Source organism: Humulus lupulus, chromosome 3 (genome assembly GCF_963169125.1).
Source record: "Humulus lupulus chromosome 3, drHumLupu1.1, whole genome shotgun sequence".
NCBI classification, from domain to species: domain Eukaryota; kingdom Viridiplantae; phylum Streptophyta; class Magnoliopsida; order Rosales; family Cannabaceae; genus Humulus; species Humulus lupulus.
Window position 1 is genome coordinate 157270596 of NC_084795.1, and position 16489 is coordinate 157287084.

Sequence of the window (16489 nt, forward strand, 5' to 3'; positions counted from 1 at the left end):
CCTCATCAGCTGGAACACAAATTCGTTCCTGATACCGAAGTAAACCAACCTCAGAAACAGAATAGTCCTTAGCTACTCCCGCCAAGACATCATCTCTGATCCCCTGTAACTGAATGTCTACCAACTGCCCTTCTCTGATCCGCTCTAGCAGGGTCGACTGCAGAGTAATGTTGGCCAACTGGCCCACTACCAATTCTATCCCCGCTCTAACCATCTCATCAGCTAACTCCCTTGAGATCTGAACAGAGCTATACAACTGACCTGGACCTCGGCGGCTCAATGCATCAGCCACCACATTGGCTTTCCCTGGATGGTAAAGAATATCACAATCATAATCTTTCACCAACTCCAACCAACGCCTCTGTCTCATATTCAGGTCCTTCTGCGTAAAGAAATATTTCAGGCTCTTATGGTCGGTGTACACCTCGTACTTCTCCCCATAAAGATAATGCCGCCAAATCTTCAGAGCAAAAACCACTGCTGCCAGCTCCAAATCATGAGTAGGATACCGCTGCTCATACTCCTTCAGCTGTCGTGATGCATAAGCTATCACCTTCTCATTCTGCATCAGCACACAGCCTAAACCCAACCTTGACGCATCACAATATACCACAAACTTCCCTTCCCCCGAAGGCAAACTCAACACTGGTGCTATAATAAGTCGTCGCTTCAACTCCTGGAAATTGCCCTCACACTTGTCTGACCAAATGAACTTTAGATTCTTTCTTGTCAATTCTGTCATCGGTGCTGCTATCTTCGAGAAGCCCTCTACAAACCGCCTGTAGTAGCCTGCCAAACCAAGGAAACTTCGCACTTCTGAGACGTTCCTTGGCCTCGGCCAATCTCTAACTGCTTCTATCTTAGACGGATCTACTTTAATCCCATCTGCACCTACAATGTGTCCAAGGAATGCCACTTCAGGTAACCAGAACTCGCACTTCTTAAACTTAGCATACAACTGATGCTCCCTCAACCTCTGAAGAACCAATCGAAGATGAAACTCGTGCTCTGCCTCTGAACCGGAATACACCAGGATGTCATCGATGAAGACTATAACAAACTGATCTAGAAAATCTTTGAATACCCTGTTCATTAAATCCATAAAGGCTGCTGGGGCATTGGTCAAACCAAAAGACATGACCAAGAACTCGTAGTGCCCATAGCGCGTCCGGAAAGTTGTCTTAGGTATGCCCTCATCCTTGATCCTCAGCTGGTGATAACCAGATCGAAGATCAATCTTTGAGAACACCATCTTACCCTGCAACTGATCGAACAAGTCATCAATCCTCGGTAGGGGATACTTATTCTTAATAGTTAACTTATTCAGTTCCCGATAGTCAATACACATTCTCAGAGTCCCATCCTTCTTCTTAACAAATAAAACTGGAGCACCCCATGGCGAATAACTAGGTCTGATGAACCCTATATCCAGAAGTTCCTGCAATTGTATCTTTAACTCTTTCAGTTCCGCTGGTGCCATCCTGTACGGTGCCCTCGACACTGGCTCTGTCCCTGGTGCTAACTCAATAACAAACTCAATCTCCCTACGCAGCGGCAACCCAGGCAAATCCTCAGGGAACACATCCAAGAACTCACAAACCAATCTGGTCTTCCCCGGTCCAACTGGTGAAACTTTGGTGGTATCCACCACACTAGCCAAGAAGCCTATACATCCACCCTGTAACAAATCTCTAGCTCTCAATGCAAATATCCTGGGTACACGGGGTCCACGCACCGCTCCCACAAAAACGAAGGGATCCTCGTCCTCTGGCTCAAAAGTCACCATTTTCTTTCTACAATCAATAGTAGCTCCATATCTAACCAGCCAATCCATACCTAAAATCATGTCAAAGTCCTCCATACCCAACTCAATCAAGTCCACTGACAACTCTCTACCATCAACTAACACTGGTAGTGCCCTAACCCATCTCCTAGACACCACCAGCTCTCCCGTAGGCAAAATAGTCCCAAACCCTGAAGCTCTAACCTCACTAGGTCTACACAATCTATCAATTACCCTATCAGAAACAAATGAATGCGTAGCACCAGAATCAATCAAAACAGTAAAAGAAGTGCCAGCACTAGAAAGCTGACCTGTCACGACCGAGGGACTAGCCTCGGCCTCTGCCTGCGTCAAAGTGAACACTCGAGCTGGAGTCAAGCTGTCCACCTTCCCTGCTTCGCCCTTCTTCACTGTTGGGCAATCTTTCCTGAGGTGTCCCACCACCCCGCATACATAACAAGCCTTAGCCTAACACTCACCCAGATGACGTCTCCTGCACCTCGGGCATTCTGGGTAAGTCCTCCACGAATCACCGCCTCCCCGACGGCCACCCTGAGTACCTCGACCTCCTCTATCAAACCTAGGAGCGATTGGGGCTTCAGGAGTCTTTCTCTTCAAATCACTGATACCACCACCTCTACTAGAACCTGAATATGGAGGCACCGGCCTACGGCCCTCCCTTCTTGCTGCACTATCCCTCCAAATCCTATTCTCTGCTTCCTCAGCAGTCAGAGCCCTTTCCACAGCCTGGGCATAGGTAGTCACTCCAGGAACTGTAGTAATCCTTACATCCCGGGCTATCATGACATTTAGCCCTCTAACAAATCTGTCTAACCTGGTCGCATCGGTAGGAACAAGATCCGGTGCAAACTTTGCAAGTCTATCAAATTTCAAGGCATACTCCGTAACAGTCAAACTGCCCTGAACAAGGCCCACAAACTCATTCACCTTTGCTGCCCTGACGGCAACATTATAGTACTTCTGATTGAACAAATCTTTAAACTCCTCCCATGTCATCGCAGCAACATTTCTAGTCTGTGACGCCACCTCCCACCAGATTAGGGCATCCTCTCTCAACATATAAGTGGCACAGGCCACCCTATCATGTCCCTCTACTTTCATGTAATCAAGTATAGTGGTAATCAAGGTCATCCACTGCTCAGCTTTTAGGGGATCTGGTCCACCCTCAAAAATCGGGGGCTGCTGCTTTCTGAACCGCTCATACAACGGTTCCACTTTATTATCAACATCAACAGGCTGTACCACAGGTACCAGTGTCGGTGGCCCAGCAGGGGCAACACTCCCAGATGGAGCTTGCTGCAACATTCTAATTAACTCATCTTGGCTCTGAAGCCTAGCTTGCATTTCTGCCATTAACTGCTGCCAGTTCTCAGGGACTGGCGGAGGGGTTGGACCCTGATCATCCTCTCTAGCCCCGGACCTGCCGGCTTGTCGTGTAGATTTCCTTGAACGCATATCTATTCAAGTCAATCTGCAAACAACGACTCGGCAATTAGGCTAAGATGACAGGGTGATAATCTCTCCACAATCAAACTCCAATCATTCACAAGCAAGCAAGTATAATAATTTATCCAGATATTCATCCACATGCACAGCAATGCTAATAAGCACGCCTCAATAACATCATGCAATAGTCAAGGGCCAGGCCCTATCAGAATCTCATGCTCCCTATTCATCAAACAGATATCAACATTCATATCTCACTCAAATCATTTAAACACATAATCATGCATATACAGTTACCAAACCCTGAGTTGAGCTTGTCTCCCGCAGCGAATGTACATACCCAGCCAGTCTTCAGGACCCACAAACCTAGGACGCTCTGATACCAAGTTGTAACGCCCTGGATAGCCAAGACCGTTACACTGTGTGTTTATAAAGTGCCAGACTTGCTAATCAAGTCATTAAAGTAAAAGCGTGTTACTGAAATAGTAGAGGAACTAGGGTTAAAAGTGTTTTGGTCTCAAAAGTACGTTTTCATTACTAAACATCGTTTACGTACATGGGATCCCAAAATTGACAGTTTAAAAGCCATTTACAAAAGTTACAACGTTTAGATACATCAACTGGCCATACTAAGGCAAAAGCGAGCTGTTAGGTAATCTCTGTCCTGACACACTTCTCGACCGTGGTGATCGAACGGCTGGCTATGTACATTTCACCTCGGAGCTCTCCACCTCAGGCCTGGTCCAGCTTGCCCTTGCCCTTACCTGCACCACGAAGCACCCGTGAGCCAAGGCCCAGCAAGAAAACACAGAAACAACAGAGCATGAACAACTAGCAACAAATCAATTTCACATATAGCATCTCATCAACTCAAGTGTATCATCAATCAAGTATTTCATATACTAAGCATCTCAGCTCAAATACATAATGCACAGACGATAACCAGGGCTAGCGCTCACAGGCAGCTCCCTTTGTTATCCTATTATTTCCGGCACTCAATGGCCAATTCGCGCTCCGTGCGCTAAACTCATGAACGGTACTCTTAGACCACGTATACGTGTCCCTTGGCATAATACCAATGATGACACAATACAACTTTCGGGAGCACTTAGTCCCATTCACAACCATACATTCGGGTGCAGTGTTCTTACCTTTCAATTCAATAGCTTTAATCCCTCGACACCTTGAGCACGATCCCACTCGAGCCCTAGCGCTCACCTAAACATAATCATGGCCAAAGTCAACATCAACCCTCAAGTTCAAAACCTAGCCCCGGGGCCAATCCCAAGCCCCCGGGATTTCCTAGTTCCACCAAACAAGGTGGTGGAACCAAACCCCAAACCTTAGGTCAAAAACCCTTGCAAATTACCCTAAAATCCCCTTCAGAAGGCAGGGTAGCGCTACAGCACTCTTGGGAGGGCGCTATAGCGCTACAGACAGAACCCAAAAACCCTTCAGCAAGATGGCCTAGCGCTACAGCGCCCAAAGGCTAGCGCTGTAGCGCTAGTCACAGACAGCCCAACACCCAAAATTTCCCTTATGCGATTTTCTCGAGCCATCCTCAACCAAACCTCTTCCAACTCTTACCCAAACTTAAAAACAACCTCATAACCACACTCCACTCATCCCAAACACCCTAACCATCTAAAATCCAAGCACATGCAATCACAAACTCAAAATTCACCATAGCCACCTCCAAACTCTAAAACCCAACATAAACCAGCTGAACATCAGAACTAAAGCTTAGAATTCATACCTTTGATAGAATTTCGCCCACAAGCTATCCCTAGGCTCCCTTGGCTTGCTACTCCTCAGCCCTAAGCCTGAATTCCCCAAAGTTCCATTCAATTCAATTCAAGCACCACAACTTAAAAACCAGAAACAGAAATGGATGAACTCTAGAACCTTACCTCAAGTGTTGGTGAAACCCTGCTAAACCTCTGTCAATTCCTTAGTCTTAGGTCAAGATCCTTGATGTTTAGTTATCCCAGCTCTCCTCTAAGCTTTACTCCAGAAATTCTCAAGAAACAGATGAAGGAAAGTGTAAACCGACTTTAGAGAAACTCTCTCTGTTTTTCCCTCTTCCTTTTCCCTTCTTTTTCTGACTTCCTTGATATTCTATAAATTCCACTAACTTAAAACCTCAGTAATACCCATCCTTAAGAGTCCAATGACCTTTATGCCCTCCCAATTAACTCTAATCCTTTAGTCCACTTAAGGGCATTTTAGTCATTTTACCTAATTCCTGCTACTTCCTCGAATGTCTCTATTATTTCCCGCTTAATTCCTGATACCTAATTAATCACCAATAGCATTCCTCAATGTTACAATAATCTCCAGCTCATCCACTAAATTCCCATTTACACCCGTGAGCTCACCCCGAGCCGGGTATAAATCCCCGCTATGACTTTTCCGCTACTTAGCTCACTAGGATCGTCTCGAGTCACAGATCGCAGATATATCCACATAATAATGTGGTCTCAACAATTATCACATATATCAAAGCAGTTATGCCCTTAATGGCCAAAATTACGATTATGCCCTTCTACCCTAATCTGGGCCTACATGCATACAAACACGCATAGTCATGCATCTCAAGTACTCAAGTAATCATATAACATGCTTTAAATCATAATTATACATCTTAATCACTAAAATCACACGTAATCTCCATTATGCCCTCCAGGCATGCTAATCAAGGTCCTTAAGCCTTATTAGCGAATTTGGGTCGTTACAGGGGTACCTTAAAAAGGACTGCCCAGCAGTGAAGAAATGAGATGCAGGGAAGGTGGATAGCTTGACTCCAGCTTGAGTGTTCACCCTGACGCAGGCGGAGGCCGAGGCTAGTCCCTCGGTAATGACAGGTCAGCTTTCTAGTGCTGGCTCTCCTTTTACTGTATTGGTTGACTCTGGTGCTACACATTCGTTTGTTTCTAGTAAGGTAATTGATAGACTGTGTAGACCTAGTGAGTATTATACTTCGGGGTTTGGGACTATTTTGCCTACAGGAGAAGTTGTAACGACCCAAATTCGCTATTAAGGCTTAAGGGCCTTGAGTAGTGTGCCTGGAGGGCATAATGGGATTCTGTGTGTGACTTTAATGAGTTTAATGCATGATTATGATTTAATGCACGTTATATGACTATTTGATTATTTGTGATGCATGACTATGTGAATTAGTATGCATGTAGACCTGATTGAGCATGTTTGTAATTTGGCCATTTTGGGCATGACTGTGTTGATCTCTGTGATCTATGACTCGAGACGATCCTAGAATGAGCGGGTTAGCGGAAAAGTCAAAGCGGGAATCTATACCCGGCTTGGGTTAAGCTTGGGGAGTTTAAATGAGAATTTGGAAAATATATTGAGGTTAACCTTGTTAATAAAGAATGTATATTTGGTGATTAATCAGGTATTGGGTAGCGAGCGGGAATTATTAGGAACACTTGAGGAATTAGTGGGAATCTGGGTAATATGACTAAAATGTCCCTTTATGGGCATAAAGGTTTAGAATTATTAAGGGAGGGCATTTTGGTCTTTAGGCTTGTAAGAGATGAGTTAAGTAGGGCTTTATACTTGGTGGATTTAGTAGAAATGAGTTAAGGCTGAAAAAGAAAGAAAGAAGGAAGAGAAAGGAAAAGAGAGAAAAGCTGAAGGGTTTTGTCCAAGGATTCGGTTTGTGGCTCTCCCAACCATTTCCCTTCATTTTTCTTGGAGTCAAGCTCAGTGGAGAGCTAGGGTAGGCTGAGCATCAAGGATCCTAAGCTATACTTGAGGATTGGCAAGGGGTTAGCAAGATCACACCAGAAATTTGAGGTAAGTTCTTGGGGATTTCTGTTTTAGGGCTTGACTGGTTTGAACTGTGTTTTTGAGCTTAATGGATGGGATTTTTGGGGAAATCAGGTCAAGGTTGTGAAGGTGCAAGCTAAGGAGGTCTAGGGTTCAATTCAAGGTCGAAATTCCACCCACGGTATGATTTCTAAGACTTTATCCTTGTTGTTTGAATGAATTTCTGGTTTCTGGGTTCATCATGGTAGATTTTGAGTTTTGGGTTGCTTGAGCTTAGGAGTGAGTTCTTGGGATGCTTGTGATGAGTGTGTGGTGTGGTTAAGGGTGTTTTTGGGCTTGGGAAAGATTTGGGCAAGTTTGGGGTTGAAATGGTAGAAGAAAATCGCAAGAAGCGATTTTTGGGTTTGGCTGGTCTACAACTAGCGCTACAGCGCTAGCCAGGGGGCGCTGTAGCGCTAGCCCCTGTTTCTGATGGGGTGGTTCTGCTTGTAGCGCTACAGCGCCCTCTTTTGAGCGCTGTAGCGCTGCACTGTTCACAGAGGGGATTTTTGGGCTTTTGTGAAGGGATTTTGACCTAGGGTTCGGGGCTCGATTCCGCCACTTTGTTTTGGGGATCTAGGACTTCCCGGGGGCTCGGGATTGGTCCCGAGGCTAGGTTTTGGACTTGAGGTTTGGTAATGACTTTGACTTATGGATTTTTCTTAGGTAAGCGCTAGGGCTTGAGTAGGATCGTGCTCAAGGAGTCAGGTGATCAAGGCTATCATATCGAAAGGTAAGAAAACCGTAACACCCGGGATTAGGGCATGGGCCCACAGTGTTATTGCAGGGCATGGCCCTAGATTGTTTTACTTGCAAACGTATGACCTTGAATGATTTATTATATGTTTGAATGATTATTTCGAAATGTATTATGCGTGCAATTATAATGAAATGAACGGCTAAGGCCGAGAGCGGCAAAGGCCGGGTACGGCCTTGGGGCCGGAAGTAACACTCAGCACATGGGATGCTATAGCCAGGGTGGGACCCAAGGGATACATGAGATATCCTTACGGTGAGGACCGAGACCACAGGCTTTGGTAAGGCCTCTGGGGTGGCATGGCCGTGCTTGTTTAGTCTGATGGTTTTCCTATTTATCAGTGGATTATGTCAGCTATATACTATGCATATGTTATGTTCTATTTGGGTTTTATTCTTGGGCTTCGGCTCACGGGTGCTCTGTGTGGCAGGTAAAAGCAAGGAGTCAGTCAACTGGCCATGAGTATGGAGAGCTTGGGGGCGGCGCGTACATGTTCGGCCTGCCCGACTGCTTTGGTTGGGGGCGTTTTGTATATGGCTGTATTAACTCATTCTTTTGATAGTTAACCTGGTGTAAATCTATTTTTGAGTTGTAAATATTTTGTAAACCTTATTTTTGGGATCCCAGATGTTTGATACTTAATGTTTTCAATGAAACTAAACATTTTCAAAGAGTACAACCTTAAACTCTGGTTTATACACACTTTTGGTTTTAGAAACCACGTAGAGTCAGTCAAAAGCACGATTTTGTTTTAAACTCACTAAGTAACGGCTCTAAGGTAGTAGGGCGTTACAACTGGTAGTCTCTAGGAGGTGGATTAGAGCACTGCCAGTGACGGTTGATAGTAAGGAGTTGTCAGTAGACTTGATTGAGTTGAGTATGGAGGACTTTGACATGATTTTAGGCATGGATTGGCTGGTTAGATATGGAGCTACTATTGACTGCAGGAAGAAGATGGTGACCTTTGAGCTGGAGGGCAAGGATTTCTTTGTCTTTTTGGGAGTGGTGCATGGACCTCGCATACCCATGATATCAGCGCTGAGAGCCAGAGATCTGTTACAAGGAGGATGTATAGTTTTTCTGGCTAGTGTGGTAGATACCACTAGGGTTTCGCCAACAAGACCGGAGGAGACCAGATTGGTTTGCGAGTTCTTGGATGTGTTTCCTGAGGACTTACCTGGATTGCCGCCGCGTATGGAGATTTAGTTTGTTATTGAGTTGGCGTCAGGGATAGAGCCAGTGTCGAGGGCACCATATAGAATGGCACCGGCAGAACTGAAGGAATTGAAGATACAGTTACAGGAGCTTCTGGATTTGGGGATCATCATGCCTAGTTACTCACCATGGGGTGTTCCAGTTTTGTTTGTGAAGAAGAAGGACGGGACTCTAAGAATGTGTATAGACTATAAGGAATTGAAAAGGTTGACTATCAAGAATAAGTATCCCCTACCAAGGATTGACGACTTGTTCGATCAGCTGCAGGGTAAGACGGTATTCTCGAAGATTGATCTTCGATCTGGTTATCACCATCTGAGGATCAAGGACGAGGACATACCGAAGATGACCTTTTGGAAAAGGTATGGGCATTATGAGTTTTAGTCATGTCGTTTGGTTTGACCAATGCCCCAGTAGCCTTTATGGATCTTATGAACATGGTGTTTAAGGACTTTCTGGATCAGTTCGTTATTGTCTTCATCGGCGATATCTTAGTGTACTCTAGTTCAGAGGCAGAGCACGAGTTTCATCTTCGACAGGTTCTACAGAGATTGAGGGAGCATCAGTTGTACGCCAAGTTTAAGAAATGCGAATTTTAGCTACCAGAAGTGACATTCCTTAGACATATTGTTGGTGCAGATGGGATTAAGGTGGATCCATCTAAGGTGGAGGTAGTTAGGGATTGGACGAGGCCAAGGAATTCCTCGGAGGTGCGAAGTTTTCTTGGTCTAGCGGGTTACTACAGACGGTGTGTGGAAGGCTTCTCAAAGATAGCAACACCGATGACAGAATTGACACGAACGAATTTGAAGTTTATTTGGCCAGACAAGTGTGATAACAGTTTCCAAGAATTGAAACAGCGACTTATTACTGCGCCTGTGTTGAGTCTTCCTTTGCGGAAAGGAAAGTTTGTTGTCTACTGCGATGCGTCGAGGTTGGGTTTAGGCTATGTGTTGATGCAGAACGAGAAAGTCATTGCTTATGCGTCACGACAGCTGAAGGAGTATGAGCAGCGGTATCCTACCCATGATTTGGAGTTAGCAGCGGTGGTATTCGCACTGAAGGTTTGGCAGCATTATCTATATGGGGAGAAGCGTGAGATATACACCGATCACAAGAGTCTGAAGTTTTTCTTCACACAGAAGGACCTGAACATGAGGCAGAGACGTTGGCTAGAGTTGGTGAAAGACTATGATTGCGATATTCTTTACCATCCGGGGAAAGCCAATGTAGTGGTGGATGCATTGAGCCGGAGAGGCCCAGGTCAGTTATATAGTTCCACCCAGATCTCGAGAGAGTTAGCTGATGAGATGGTCAAATCGAGGATAGAATTGGTGGTGGGCCGGTTGGCCAATATTACTTTGTAGTCGACCCTGCTAGAGCGGATTAAAGAAGGTCAATTGGTAGACGCTCAATTACATGAGGTTAGGGATAATGTCTTAGCGGGAGTAGCTAAGGACTATTCTATTTCTGAGGTTGGTTTGCTTCGGTATCAGGGGCGGATTTGTGTTCCAGCTGAGGAGGGGATCAAACGAGAGATATTGGATGAGTCACATACGACGTCATACTCACTTCATCCAGGTACCACAAAGATGTACCAGGATCTACGGACGTTATATTGGTGGCCCGGGATGAAGAAGGATGTGGTGGAGTACGTAGCCAGATGTTTAACCTGTCAGCAGGTGAAGGTTGATCATTAGCGACCAGCAGAGTTGCTTTAGCCTTTGGGTATTCCCGAGTGGAAATGGGAGGATATTATGATAGATTTTGTGGGAGGTTTACTCAGAACAGTAGGACTTCATGACTCGGTTTGGGTGATAGTGGACAGATACACCAAGTCAGCCCATTTTCTTCTAGTGAGGTCGACATATACTGTGGATCAGTATGCAAAGTTGTATGTGAGGGAGATCGTACGTCTCCATGGGGTTCCTAAGTCTATAGTATCAGACCGGGATCCTATCTTTACCTCCAAGTTTTGGGGTAGTTTGCACAAGGCTATGGGAACTCAGTTGAAGTTTAGCACAACCTTCCATCCTCAGACTGATGAACAGTCTGAGGGATGATTCAGGTATTGGAGGATATGCTTCGAGCATGTGTGATTGACTTCGAGGGATCTTGGAGTAAGTATCTTCCATTGATTGAGTTTTCATATAACAATAGTTATCAGTCAACGATTGGGGTGGCTCCCTACGAGATGCTATATGGGAGGAAATGTAGATCACCCATTCATTGGGACGAGATGGGTGAGAGGAAGTATTTGGGGCCGGATATGATTCAGAGGACAAATGAAGCTATTGAGAAGATCCGAGCTAGGATGCTCGCCTTATAGAGCAGACAGAAGAGCTACGCTGATCCCAAGCATAGGGACGTGGAGTTCCAGGTTGGGGACCACGTGTTTCTCTGAGTATCACCACTGCGAGGGGTGAGGAGGTTTGGAAAGAAGGAAAAGCTAAGCCCTAGGTTCATTGGACCTTTTGAGATCCTGGAAAGGATCGGTCAGGTGGCTTACAGGTTAGCCTTGCCACCGTTGTTGTCAGGAGTGCATGACGTATTCCATGTTTCTATGCTCCGGAAGTACGTCTCAGATGCGATGCATGTGTTGAGGTATGAAGACTTGGAATTGCAGACAGATTTAGCTTATGAGGAGCAACCGGTTCAGATTTTGGATCAGAAGGATAAAGTACTATAGAATAAGACAATTCCTCTAGTTAAAGTATTGTGGAGGAATAGTAGGGTCGAAGAAGCGACTTAGGAGCTTGAGTCAGTGATGCGAGATCAAAGCTACCAGAATCCAAAGGTAAGAAAACTGCACCCAGTTATGTGATTGTTTTGGGACTAAGAGCTCCCTATATCTGTATGATTTCATAGATGGTATTATGCCATGGGACATGTGCTAAACGACCTAAGAATGCCATAAATAATATTTGCGCACAGGGCGCGGCTCGGCCACTGGTAGCTGAGGACAACTTGATATTCACTGAGCTCGGTTTAAGCGGGCCGGAGTCAATGGGATAAATAGAGGGTGCGACCTAAGGGCGTTGACCCTGGTTATCATACGTGAATTGGTTATTAATGTGAAATGATGATTTTGGTATGCTGAATACTTGATTATAGTGAATATTTGGATTGTTGAGTTTATGATTATGCTGTATGGGTTATCTGATTGTGTTGATTGATGATTATGCTCTGTTATTGTGTTTTTCTTGCTGGGCCTTGGCTCACGGGTGCTACGTGGTGCAGGTAAAGGCAAGGGCAAAGTGGACTAGTCCTGAGATTGAGAGCTTTGAGGCTGAATGTACATAGTCAGTTGATTGGCCGCCACGGCCGAGGAGTATTACATGACAGGAAAAGCCTAAATGTCTATTTTGCCCTTAGAGTGGCTAGTAGTTGTACTTTTATCCTAAAATTTTGTAAACTGTCTTTTAACGTTATTACTTTTGGGATCCCATGTAAAAATGTTTGATTACAAGAAATGTAGCTTTTGTGGCCAAAATCTTTTAACCCTGGTACAACAACAGTTTTGGTCACACATTTCTAACTAAATGACTTGATTAGCAGGTCTTGCACCTTTATAAACACACAGTGTAACGGTCTTGGCTATCCAGGGCGTTACAGGTAAGGTTAGCTTGTAGGCCCTTGGCCTAAACCTTGGTACGATCTCAGAACTCTTACCGAATCGGGAGCCAAAACTCCTATTTCTTTCCCAGAATATCATACTCTTTCTTGTCTGTCTCTTATCCTAGAACTTCGTGTTCCAAAGCCTACAACTTGCAAACTCTTATGTCCTTTCAGATAGGCAGATACTGCTGCCCTAATAGTTCTAACAACTTCATTGGTTTTCCCCCGAACCAATACTTAACCATAATACCCACTGCCTTCCATTCCTTCACCTAGAACCAGTACCTCTCGCTTTCTATCTTACCATGTCTGGTGTCGTGTCACCTTAGCTGTAATCCAACATTCATCACTGTGACTGTTCCATTGAGGGACTATACTTTCTTAATATCCCAATCATTTGCACATTCAGTACATAATCCCTTAGAATAACCATTAAGTCTTCAGATTTCCATACTATCAGTAGTAAACCAATAACTATAGGTTTCAATCGTATTTCCTTCGTTCTCTAACTTCTTTCCAAAACCTGAAAACTAAAGGATCTCAACCCGACAATATCAATTACCATGCCCTGTCACTCGTTCACACGAACCAAAATATATTAACTCAAACTGCTGGGTTGCAACCTTCCATGTCCAATTATTTTACTTGTAGTATAATAAGGTCCATTCTTACAATCCATCCCTATACCATTTTACCTTCCAATATCCAAATATTAGACATCATCATCCATTTAAACTTCTTGACTATCATATAATTAAGAAGGTAGTACAATGTTCATTTAAGATCTACACACCAAATTCCATCGGATCACTCATCCGATCTCCATATCTTAACTCATATTATTCTGGTAGAGTTCTTCATCATTTCCACAAGATCCTCACTTTGGATTCCATTGTCCAAGGAAATATATATGTCCATAACCAATCATAGGTTTTACACCAATCTCAATTGTTACCTTGTCTGACCTTACTGTAATTTGTGGTGTCCTATCCAATCGGCACAAACCTTCCCAAGTAAGAGGTCAGCTTCCAATTTAATTCTCCCCTAATACAGACAAGGGTTTCAAACATGAGTCGCCCATCTAGTCTCACTAAATCTTGGTCTCAAGGTTATCTTTCTTACAAATGACCAAACGTTCAAATCCCTTACGTTATGAATTCATCGTTAACTTAATGTTCCATGTATACCGGCCACGTTGCCATTCTTTCACCTCCCACGAGGCACAAACCATCATTTCATCAGTCTATAATTGGGCGTGTCTCAGCCTTTGATGCACCACTTACAGTTTCATGTCTTAACAAAGACAAGGTCCTTCATGTTACCCTTCCATATCCATCCATTACACACATATTCCTATACCACAGGGTGCTAACCAATCCTTACTTTGTCTTCTAAAAATCAAATACAAAATCATCCATTTGGTCTTACTTTATGTCCTTCCAATCTCTGGTGTAGCTGTCTTCGAAGATACTTCAGGAAGTAGATGACATGCCCACTGGTCCCATTGTGCTTCTTATCCCTTAGACGTTCTTCAGTAACTTCTCTGTGGCTTCAGATTGAATCTCATCATACTTGATCCCTTTTCTTTTTGTAGCGTGACCTTGATTACCCTTGAAGAAACGAAGCTAATACCTTCTAGAACCTTACCTGTAACCTTGCTGCTTCAGTCTTAATATCATCAGTGTAGTAGCTGTCCATATTCCGCTTCTAACTGTGAAGTAGATCAACGCATCTCTAGCAAAACTGAAGGTGCCTTATCTAAACTATTCCTGCACTCTCTGGTTGTTGAACTTACCCGTGCTGTTGAAGTTTAAGTCGATTAAGAACATTTACTAATAATTCATCACACCCCACTGGGTACAAGTAATAATTCCTTAAATGTCTCTTTCCTTGATCCTCAACTGGTAATAACCAGATCGAAGATCAATTCCTAGAGGCATTGTCCTATCTTGTAACCGGGCATTTGAACTATTTATCCTTAACCGGCGATGACAACAAATCCCACAATATGATGCTCTGTATAATCTGTCCCTAAATAAAAAACTTCTTCAACTGAACCAGTAATCCTGTCTGCCAAACTAATACCATTCTTCACAGTGTCCCTGATACCGAGTCTATCCATAGCCCAATTCCAAAGCGTATCCAACAATTCCTTACATACCCATCTGAATCCCTACTGACCAACCCAGTTCCATTAGTTCAACCCATAAACTTCAAGTGATGTCCCCTACAATCCATGGTTGTCTCTTAATAGATTAGATCTCACTCAGGCTCATAACAAGGCACTCATATGAGGAGCTCAATTTCTTTCACTACGAACCTCTTCATCAGTTGCATTCCAACTCTTCTCTCAGAAGTTTCTAATTCATTCCCAACACGCGCTAATGTCTCAAGCCCCTCATATAATAATCTTGAGGCATATACTTCATAGTTGAATCTCTCTTGGAAGATGCGCAACATTGACCTCTTTCAGCTCGTTATATAACCAAGAACGAGGACTAACACGTCAACTGGTCATCTCCGAGGAGCTAGCCTCAGGCTTCGAATGTAACAAGGCATTCCAATTTCCATTCTCTAATCCTAAACAATCCCTAGTTCGACTTGACATACTGAACCATTCCATGTAGGAAACGTATCCTTACCTGACGTCTTTCCAGATGGTGTCTCCTGCTTCTGGTGCATATAAAATAACTTCACTAGGTCTCATCACCTTCTTGACGGCTAATCTGCAAACTAGATTCCTCCCTGTCAAAACCAGGAGCCATAGAACTATCAGAGGTCCTTCTATTCCGATTACCAAAAAATTTTCCTTACTAATTTCCACCAATGGGAATACTGTCGTCTGCATCTCTTGCCCTACGACATTTACGCTCTATACCTCATTCCTTATACCTTAAGTAACATGGCTCTCATTGCTGCCCAAGCACAAATAAACATCTCACACACTGGAGCGACCTTGATGCTCTGGGCCATCCTAGAGTTTAATCCTTGAATGAGTCATCATTTCCGGCTACATCCGCTTGTATCAACTTCCAAAGTAGATTGAATCACTCTCACAAACTTGTTGACATACTCTGTCATCGTCTTACCATTCCAAATCCAATTCATAAACTCATTAGTCTTCGTAGCTTCAACTATTTCATAGTAATCTCTTTATCAAATTATTGCTTGAACTCCTCTCAGCCCATTATGACAACATTTTGGGTCTGAGTACCTCTTCTGGGCATCCTTCTGCCACAACTACTTAGCGCAACCACTCTGTCATGACCTATCATCTTTATGTAATCAAGGATGGGTTAACTATGCCCATCCCCCGACCAATTCTTAGGCAAATCCAAACCTTCCTCAAAATAAGAGGATAATGCCTCCTAGGCCTTCCATATAGTACTCTTATATGTCTCTACCTTTAAATTAAACCAATGTCGGTAACCCTACTATCAAGATATACAAAACAGCTCTTTCCCCAGAAAAGCCCGCTATTTCAGCCATCTAATTCCCTCTATCAGACCCAACAACCTTTCTCACAAGTCAGCGAACATCTGCTACAACATTCAGGGGTAGATGGAGGATTCCAACCCTTGCTATCATCTGCAACCCTCACTATAACAATATTAGGTCCACTTAATCGATCTGCACACAACAATCTGAATTCATCTGCCATCACCGACTACCCCTTAGCCCCGATGTTCATACCCAGAACCATCCCACGGGCAAGTCCAAAAAATCACAATAATCATGCACACATAAAGCATAATAAACACCAATCTACAATACTATGCATTTAGTTATCAAATTTCATTGCTACCAGATACATTCATACT